Below are 10,432 nucleotides of genomic sequence, written 5' to 3'. Positions count from 1 at the left end.
TCCTATAAAGGCTTGTCAATAATAACGATTTTTTCAAAGAACCAAACTTTAATTTAGTCCATTATCACCATTGTTTTTCTAAACTCTATTTCATATATTTCCACTCTAGTCTTTATTATCTCCTTCCCTTCTGCTTGCTTTGGATTTAGTCAGCTCTTTTCATTCTAGTTACTTAATATGAAAAGTTAGGTTGTTAATATTAGATCTTTCATGCTTTTTAAGATAGGCACTTATGGCAATAAATTTCTCTCTAAGCACTGCGTTATCTGCATCCCATTAGTTTTGGTATGACGTATTTTCATTTTCATTTATCTCTAAGTGTTTTTCTTTTTTTTTCTTTCTTTCTTTTTTTGAACACTGACATCGCTGCCGTGAGCACTTTCTTTCTTCCTTTTTTTTAATGCTTTTTGTTGAGGAAGATTGGTCCTGATCTAACGTCTGTTGCCAATCTTCCTCTTTTTTTTCTCCCCAAAGCCCCAGTACATAGTTGTATATCCTAGCTTTTTAGTTCCATGTGGGATGCCACCACAGCATAGCTTGAAAATCAGTGTGTAGGTCCACACCCAAGATCTGAACTGGCAAACCCAAGGCCACTGAAGTGGAGTGCATGAACTTAACCACTTGTTCAGGGACATGGCTTCTGTCTAAGTATTTTCCTAATTTTCCTTTTGGTATTTCCTGTGACACAATGGTTACTTAGGGGTTGTTCCTTAATTAACACATATTTATGAATTTTCCAAACTTCCTCTTGTTATTGCTTTCTATTTTCATTCCATTGTGGTTGAATAACATAAATTGTATGATTTCAAGCCTTTAAAATTTATCAAATGTTGTTTTATGGCCTAGCATATGATCTATCCTGGAAAATGTTTTGTGTGTACTTGAGAAGAATGTACTCTGCTATGATGAATGTATGACTGTATTCTGCTATGATGGGTTCAGTGTTGTCTAGTGATTTTTAGCACTAATTCCTTAATAATGTTGGTCAATTCTTCTATTTCTCAGTTGATTTTCTGCCTGATTGTTCTATCCATTACTGAAATAAGGATATTGAAATCTCCAACTCTCATTATTGACTTGTCCATTTCTCACTTCAATTCGGTCAGTTTTTCATTCATGTGCTTTGGGACTCTGTTGTTCAGTGCATATATTTCTGTTATATCTTTTTGATAGATAGACTGCTTTATCATTTTATAATGTCCTTGTTTGTGTCTAGTAATAGTTGTCGTCTCAAAGTCTATTATGTTTGATATTAGTATGGGCACCCCAACTCTCTTTTGGAAATAGCTTGCATGTTATGTCTTTTACCATTCTTTTACTTTCTAATTTATTTTGTCTTTGAATCTCACAGGTGTCCAGCATACAAATGGATGATGTTTCTCTTTTTAATTCTTTTTGCTAATGTCTGCCTTTCCATTGGAGTGGTTAGTCCATTTAAATTACAATAAGGTAGGATATATATCTATGATTTTGCTATTTGCTTTCAGTATGTCCCATTTCTTTTATGCTCCTTTATTCATCTATCACTCTCTTGTTTAGTGTGAAAAAGACATTATCTAGTATGACATTTTATTGCCCTTGTTTCTTGTATTTTTGAGCTATTTTTATTAGTAGCTGCTCTGTGAATTACAACTAACATCTTAATTCATAACCACTAATTCAGATTAACACCAAGTCAATTTCAATAGTATACCCAATCTTTGCTACTAGAAAGCTCTGTTCCCTTCCCACTCTGTCGTGCAATTATTGCCCTAAAAATTACATCTGTATACACTGTGTGTCTATGAACACAGATTTATAATTATTTCTTTTTATACAAGTCTTTAAATCAGAAGGGAGAAAAATAAATTAAAAACAAAATTCATATGATCTTTTATACATTTACCTATATAGTTATATTTACTAGTGCTCTCTAAATGGACTCATACAATATGTTGTTTTTTGGGTCTGGCTTTTTTCACTTGGGATGATATTTTCAAGGTTCATTCATGTTGTAGCATGTATCAGCACTTCATTCCTTTTTATGTTTGAATAATAGTCTATTGTAAAATATACCACCTTTAATGAATCCATTTATCAGTTTATAGGCATTTGGTTTATTTCCACTTTTTTACTCTTATTGATAATGCCATAATGAACATTTATGTTCAAGGATTTGCGTGGACATATGTTTTTAATTCTTTTGTGTATACACAAAAGAGTGGAATTGCTAGGTCGTATGGCCATTCCAAGTTTAACATTTAGAGGAACTGCCAAACCATTTTTGAATGTGGCTGTCCCGTTTTACATTTCACCAGCAATGTATGGGAGTTCCATTTTCTCCATATCCTCACCAACACTTATTATCTGCTTTTTTTAAAAATGTTTTTATTGCGGTAACATTGGTTTAGAACATCATATGAATTCCATGTGTACATCATTGTATTTCTTTTTTTTCAATTTATTAACTTATTTTCGGATGTACATCATAATATATTTCGAATTCTGTGTAGATTACATCATGTTCACCACCTGAAAACTAATTATAGTCCCTCCCCTCACATGTGAGCCTAATCACCCCTTTTGCCCTCCCCCCTCCCCACTTCCCCTATGGTAACCATCAATCCAATCTCCATTGCTATGTGTTTGTTTGTCGTTGTTTTTATCTTCTACTTAGGAGTGAGATCATATGGTATTTGACTTTCTCCCTCTGACTTATTTCACTCCTCATAATACCCTCAAGTTCCATCCATGTTGTCACAAATGGCCGGATTTCATCATTTCTTATGGCTAAGAGTAGTCCATTGTGTATAAATACCACACCTTCTTTATCCATTTGTCCCTTGATGGGCACCTAGGTTGCTTCCAAGTCTTGGCTATTCATTGTTATGCTGCAATGAACATAGGGGTGAAAGTATCTTTATGCCTTTGTGTTTTCAAGTTCTTTGGATAAATACCCAGCAGTGGGATAGCTGGATCATATGGTAGATCTATCCTTAATTTTCTGAGGATACTCCATACTACTTTCCATAGTGGCTGCACCAGTTTGCACTCCCACCAGCAGTGAACAAGGGTTCCCTTCTCTCCACATCCTCTCCAACATTTGTTGTTTCCTGTCTTGTTAATTATAGCCATTCTGACAGGAGTGAGGTGATACCTCATTGTAGTTTTGATTTGCAGTCCCCTGATAGCTAATGATGTTGAGCATCTTTTCATGTGCCTATTGGCCATCCGAATATCTTCTTTGGAGAAATCTCTGTTCAGATCTTTTGCCCAGTTTTTAATTGGATTGTTGTTTTTTTTGTTGTTGAGCTGTATTAGTTCTTTCTATATTTTGCATATTAACCCCTTATCTGATATATGTTTGCAAATATCTTCTCCCAATTGTTAGGTTGTCTTTTTGTTTTGTTGATGGTTTCCTTTGCTGTGCAGAAGCTTTTTAGTTTGATGTAGTCCCATTTGTTCATTTTTTCTTTTGTTTCCCTTGCCTGGTCAGACACGGGACTTGAAAATATGCTGCTCAGACTGATGTCAAAGAGCGCGCTGCCTATGTTTTCTTCTAGAAGTTTCATGGTTTCGGGTCTTACATTCAAGTCTTTAATCCATTTTGAGTTGATTTTTGTGCGTGGTGTAAGGGAATGGTCTACTTTCATTCTTTTGCATGGGGCTGTCCAGTTTTCCCAACACCATTTATTGAAGAGACTCTCCTTTCTCCATCGTATGCTCTTGGCTCCCTTGTCGAATATTAGCTGTCCATAAATGTGTGGGTTTACTTCTGGGCTCTCAATTCTGTTCCATTGATCTGTGTGTCTGTTTTTGTGCCAGTACCAGCTGTTTTGGTTACTATGGCTTCGTAGTATATTTTGAAATCAGGGAGTGTGATACCTCCAGCTTTGTTCTTTTTCCTCAGGAATTCTTTGGCTATTCGGGGTCTTTTGTTGTTCCATATAAATTTTAGGATTCTTTGTTCTATTTCCGTGAAAAATGTTGTTGGAACTTTCATAGGGATTGTGTTGAATCTATAGATTGCTTTAGGAAGTATGGACATTTTAACGATGTTAATTCTTCCAATCCAAGAGCATGGAATATCTTGCCGTTTCTTTGTGTCTTCTTCAATTTCTTTCAACAATGTTTTATAGTTTTTGGTGTACAGATCTTTCACCTCTTTAGTTAAGTTTATTCCTAGGTATTTTATTCTTTTTGTTGCAATTGTAAATGGGATTGTATTCTTAGTTTCTCTCTCTGCTACTTTGTTGTTAGTGTATAGAAACGCAACAGAGTTTGTACGTTGATTTTGTATCCCACGACTTGACTGTATTCCTTTGTTGTTTCTAAAAGTTTTTTAGTGGAATCTTTAGGGTTTTCTAGATATAAAATCATGTCATCTGCAAAGAGTGACAGTTTCACTTCTTCTTTTCCAGTGTGGATCCTTTTTATTTCTTTTTCTTGCCTGATTGCTCTGGCTAGGACTTCCAATACTATGTTAAATAAGAGTGGTGACAGTGGGCATCCTTGTCTGGTTCCTGTTCTTAGAGGGATAGCTTTCAGTTTTTCTCCATTGAGAATGATATTTGCTGTGGGTTTTTCATATATGGGCTTTATTATGTTAAGGTATTTTCCTTCTATACCCATGTTATTTAGAGTTTTTATCATAAATGGATACTGTATCTTGTCAAATGCTTTCTCAGCATCTATTGAGATGATCATGTGATTTTTATTCTTCATTTTGTTAATGTGGTGTATCATGTTGATAGATTTGTGGATGTTGAACCATCCCTGCATCCCTGGAATGAAACCCACTTGATCATGATGTATGATCTTTTTAACATATTGTTGTATTCAATTTGCTAGTATTTTGTTGAGGATTTTTGCATCGATGTTCATCAGTGATATTGGCCTGTAATTTTCTTTTTTTGTGTTGTCCTTGTCTGTTTTTGGTATCAGGATAATGTTGGTTTCGTTGAATGAGTTAGGAAGCCTCACCTCCTCTTCAATTTTTTGGAAGAGGTTGAGAAGGATAGGTATTAAGTCTTCTTTGAATGTTTGGTAGAATTCACCATGGAAGCAATCTGGTCCTGGACTTTTACTTGTGGGGAGGTTTTTGATTGCTGTTTCGATCTCCTTACTGGTGATCGGCCTATTCAAATTTTCTACTTCTTCTTGGCCCAGTTTTGGAAGGTTGTATGTTCCTAAGAATTTATCCATTTCTTCTAGATTATCCAATTTGTTGGTGTATAGCTTTTCATAGTATTCTCTTATTATCTTTTGTATTTCTGAGGTGTCCATTATAATCTCTCCTCTTTCATTTCTGATTTTATTTATTTGAGCCTTCTCTCTTTTCTTCTTGGTGAGTCTAGATAAGAGTTTGTCAATTTTGTTTATCTTTTCAAAGAACCAGATCTTGGTTTCATTAATTTTTTCTATTTTTTTTTAGTCTCTATTTCATTTATTTCTGCTCTGATTTTTATTATTTCCTTCCTTCTGCTGATTTTGGGCTTTGTTTGTTGTTCTTTTTCCAGTACCTTTAGATGTGCTTTCAGATTGTCTATTTGGGATTTTTCTTCTTTGTTGAGGTAGGCCTGAATTGCTATCAACTTCCCTCTTAGAACCGCTTTTGCTGTATCCCATAGATTTTGGCATGTGGTGTTTTCATTTTCATTTGTCTCCAGGAATTTTTTGATTTCTCCTTTGATTTATTCATTGACCTAATCGTTGTTTAGTAGCATTTTGTTTAATCTCCACATTTTTGTGGCTTTTCTGGTTTTCATCCTGTAGTTGATTTCTAGTTTCATACCTTTGTGGTCAGAAAAGATGCATGGTATTACTTTGATCTTCTTAAATTTATTGAGACTTGTTTTGTGGCCTAATATGTGATCAATCCTGGAGAATGTTTCATGGGCATTTGAAAAGAATGTGTAGTCTATGGTTTTTGGATGGAATGTTCTGTATATATCTACTAAGTCCACCTGGTCTAATGTGTCCTTTAAGGCCAGTGTTTCCTTATTGATCTTCTGTTTGGATGATCTATCTATTGGTGTAAGTGGAGTGTTAAAGTCCCCTACTATTATTGTAGTACTGTCTATTTCTCCTTTTATGTCTGTTAATAATTGCTTTATATATTTAGGTGCTGCTATGTTGGGTGCATAGATATTTACAAGTGTTATAATTTCTTGTTGGACTGTTCCCTTTATCATTATGTAGTGCCCGTCTTTGTCTCTTGTTACAGTTTTTGTTTTAAAGTCTATTTTGTCTGATATAAGCATTGCTACCCCCGCTTTCTTTTCTTTGCCATTTGCGTGGAATATCTTTTTCCATCCTTTTACTTTCCATTTGTGAGTGTCTTTAGGTCCGAAGTGTGTCTCTTGTATGCAGCATAAGCATGGGTCTTGGTTTTTTATCCAATTGGCCACCCTATGGCATTTGATTGGAGCATTTAGTCCATTGACATTTAAAGTAGCTATTGATAAATATGTATTTATTGCCATTTTTTCATTTTTTTTCTGGGTGTTTTAGTAGTTCTTCTCTGTTCTTTTCTTTTTCTCTTGCTCTCTTCCCTTGTGGTTTGATGGCTACCTTTGGTAATATATTTGATTTCTTTTGTCTTACTTTTTTTCTTGCTTGTTATAGGTTTCTGATTTGTGATTACCATGAGGATCCTATTTAATATTCTATGCATATAACAGTCTACCTTGCGTTGATAGACTCTTTAGCTTGGCCTCTTTCTAAACGCTCTACTTTTTCACTCCCCTCCTCCCACATTATATGTTTTTCAAATCATATATAGTCTCTTGTTTAGTGTGTGTCTATCCATTACCCTCTTATCACTGAAATAAGTGATTTTAGTACATTTGTCTTTTAACCTTCATATTATCTTCACAGGTAGTTGATCTGCTGCCTTTACTATATTTTTACCTTACAAGTGATTTTATTGCCTGGTTTTTTGTTGGGTTTTTTTTTGATAATTTTTTTAATGTTTATTTGTGGTCATTGCCTTCTCACTTAAATAAGTCCCTTCAGCATTTCTTGCAGAACTGGTTTCTTGGTGATAAACTCCTTTAATTTTTTTTTTTTTTAAAGATTTTATTTTTTCCTTTTTCTCCCCAAAGTCCCCCAGTACATAGTTGTATATTTCTCGCTGTGGGTTCTTCTAGTTGTGGTATGTGGGACGCTGCCTCAGCGTGGTCTGATGAGCAGTGCCATGTCCGCACCCAGGATTCGAACCAACGAAACACTGGGCCGCCTGCAGCGGAGCGCACGAACTTAACCACTCGGCCACGGGGCCAGCCCCAAACTCCTTTAATTTTTGCTTGTCTGGGAAGCACTTTATCTCTCCTTCCATTCTGAATGACAACCTTGATGGATTGGCTGTAGGTTTTTTTTCTTTTAGCACTTTAAAAACATCGTGCTGTTCTCTTCTCGCCTGTAGGGTCTTGGCTGAGAAGTCTGCTGATAGCCTGATGGGCTTCCCTTTATATGTCACTTGTGGCCTTTCTCTTGCTGCTTTTAGGATTTTCTCTTTGTCTTTAATTTTGGACATTTTAATTATAACATGTCTTGGTGTGGGCCTCTTTGGGCTTATCTTGTTTGGAGCTCTCTGTGCTTCCTGAAGTTGGATGTCTCTTTCCTTCCTCAGGTTAGGAAAATTTTCATCTATTATTTCTACAAATAAATTTTCTGCCCTTTTGTCTCTCTCTTCTCTTTCTGGGACATCTATAATCCAAATGTTAGCACGCTTGATATTGTTCCAGAGTTCCCTTACACTGTTCTCTTTCTGTCTAATTCTTTTTTCTCTTTTCTGTTCTGCTTGGGTGATTTCCTCTAGTCTTTCGTCTAGCTCGCTGATCCGTTCTTCTGCTTCCTCTACTCTGCTATTGAGTCCCTCTAGTGAATTTCTCATTTCGAGTATTGTATTCTTCATTTCTGATTTTTTTTTATATCTTCCAGTTCTTTGCTGATGTGCTCACTGTGTTCATCCATTCTTCTCCCCATATCTGTGAGCATCCTCATTATATTTTGTTTGAACTCTTCGTCAAGTAGGTCGCTAGTTTCTGTTTCATTCAGTCCTTTTTTGGGGGTTTTGTACTGTTCCCTTGCTTGCAAAGTATTCCTTTGCCTCCTCATTATGCCTCTTTCTCTGTGCTTATTTCTACGTATTAGGTGAGTTGGCTATGTCTCCTGATCTTGGAGAAGTGGCCTTATGCATGAGATGCCTCATGAGGCCCAGCAGTGTGCTTCCCTCTCATCACCAGTCCATAAGAACCAGGAGTGACCCCTTTGTGGGCTACTTGTGTCCTTCTGCTATGCTAGGGTTGCTCCCACTGCAGGTACCCAGGGAGTCTGATCTTTCCTTCCCTGGCCAGCTGTTTGTAAATCCGGTTTGGGGAGCCTCAGCACTGTTGGCTACAAAGTCTATCAGCACACTCCTATTGCAGTTTTCCTCTTAGTTGGGGTGGTACCCAGTGTAGATTGTTGCTAGGCTCAGGGGCTTACAGTTGTGATAGGCCTCAGGCCTACATGGCTATTGTCAGTTCTCTTAGGAGTGCAGCTGAGTGGGGCTGACCCTTGGCAAGGGGGCACTCAATTGTTTCAGGCTTTGGAAGGTGGGGCTGATCTTTTTTATGGCTATTTGTGAAGCACAGGTCTTCTGCCACTGATAAGCCCCACCCCCCACAGGTCTACACACACTGTCAACACAGTCCTGGTCCGTGCACACTTCTCAACCACCTGGAGCGTACCCCGATGGCACACTGCAGAGGCCCCCACCTCTCCACCAATGCCCCCGACAGTTTACCTGGTCCTCACACAGGCCCTGCCCCACAGAGGCAGACACCCTTGCCTGCCTGTAGAGGATCAAGGCACCCAGTCAATGCAGGCTGAAAAGTAGCCTGAGGGCTTGCTGTTAGCTGGGGCTGGTACCTAGGGCAGGTTGCCTGCCCTGGCTGAACTGGATTAAATTTGTGCTCCAGTGAGTGTGGCAGACCTCTGGGCTAACAGGCCAAGGGATGAACCTCAATGGCACCCACCAGGGTCATGTCAGCATGCCTGGACCAGCTCAGAACAATGGCACCCACCAATGTCTCAGTCTCCGGAGAGGTCTCTCCTCTCACCAAGATGCCCCCAGAGCCCACCAAGTGAGTCTCATTTCACCAAAGGACTGTCAGCCTTCTCTCTGGTGATTTTATGTTGCTGCAATGAGTGAGTTTGTGTGTGGGCCCTTTAAGACCTGGGTCTTTTTGGCTTTCAGACGATAGCTTTTCTGGGGGTATCCTTGCTGCAGTTAAAAGCCAGCAAAGCCAGACAGTAAGACTCCTGTCTCAGTTGCGCTGAGTCTGAAGGATGCTTATAGCAGTATCGACCCCGCTCCGGACCTCACTCCTCCAGGGAGAGCTCGTACCTTAGGGTGGCTCCCGCCTGGCCAGCTGAGAAGCTCCGCTGCTCCCAAAGGTGGCTTTTTTCCTCTCCAGCAGGAATTTCTGCCTCTTCCGCCTTAGTCAGGACTGTCCCTTCTCGTGGGGGTTCTTTTTATCCAGTTTTCAGTTTTCAATCTGGGGTAATTTTTCCAAAAATAGTTGTAACCTGGTTGTGTTCATGGGAGGAGACGAGTTCAATGTCTGCTCACACCGCCATCTTGACGAGATCTGCCCCTGCTTTTTTTGACTATAGCTATCCTAGTTGGTGTGAAGTGATATTTTATTGTGGATTTGATTTGCATGTCCCTAATTGCTGATATGATTGGTTGAGCATTTTTTTCATGTATTCTTGGCCATTTGTATACATTCTTTTTAAAAATGTCTATTCAGTTATTTTCCCCATTTATTAGTTGGGTCATTTGTCTTTTTATTATAGAGAGAAAATAATTTTTTATATTTTCTGGATACTCTACTGTTAGCATATATATGATTTGCAAGTATTTTCTTCTATTTGTGAGATGTCTTCTCACTTTCTTGATACTGTCTCTCATTCATTCATGTTTATGTCAATATTTATTGCGTGCCCCCTACGTGCCAAATACTGTGTCAGGTGTGAAACATTTGATGGATATGACAAGTGAATATGTCAGGCAAAATTCCTGCCCCAGGTCGCTTGTCTCCCAAAGTGTGTAGAGAGGGCATATGCTGAAGAACATGTAAAGAATTCCTTTCAGTTATACTAAGATCTCTGAAAGAAATCAGCCATTCAACCCAAATACCACCACTGCTGTCGCCTTATTAATAAAAGGGATAGGGACTTGGAATATGGATTGGATTTTCAAACACTGGCTGGCCCTTGGGAGCTTAGAGAACAGACTCTCAAACTTCAGTGTATCAAAGTTCCTTGTAAAAAATCTAATGAAAAGCTAAGGCCACGGGGATAATGATTTTATTTATAGAAAAAAACACAGAATCTTCACAGGTCTCATGGACTTCTTGAAGTCCACCAAGTAAAACCAGCAGGGCTGGCTCTAAGCCAAGAA

The sequence above is a fragment of the Equus asinus genome, chromosome X, assembly GCF_041296235.1.
Source record: "Equus asinus isolate D_3611 breed Donkey chromosome X, EquAss-T2T_v2, whole genome shotgun sequence".
Classification (NCBI taxonomy): Eukaryota; Metazoa; Chordata; class Mammalia; order Perissodactyla; family Equidae; genus Equus; species Equus asinus.
Note: the sequence above shows the minus strand (reverse complement) of the source record.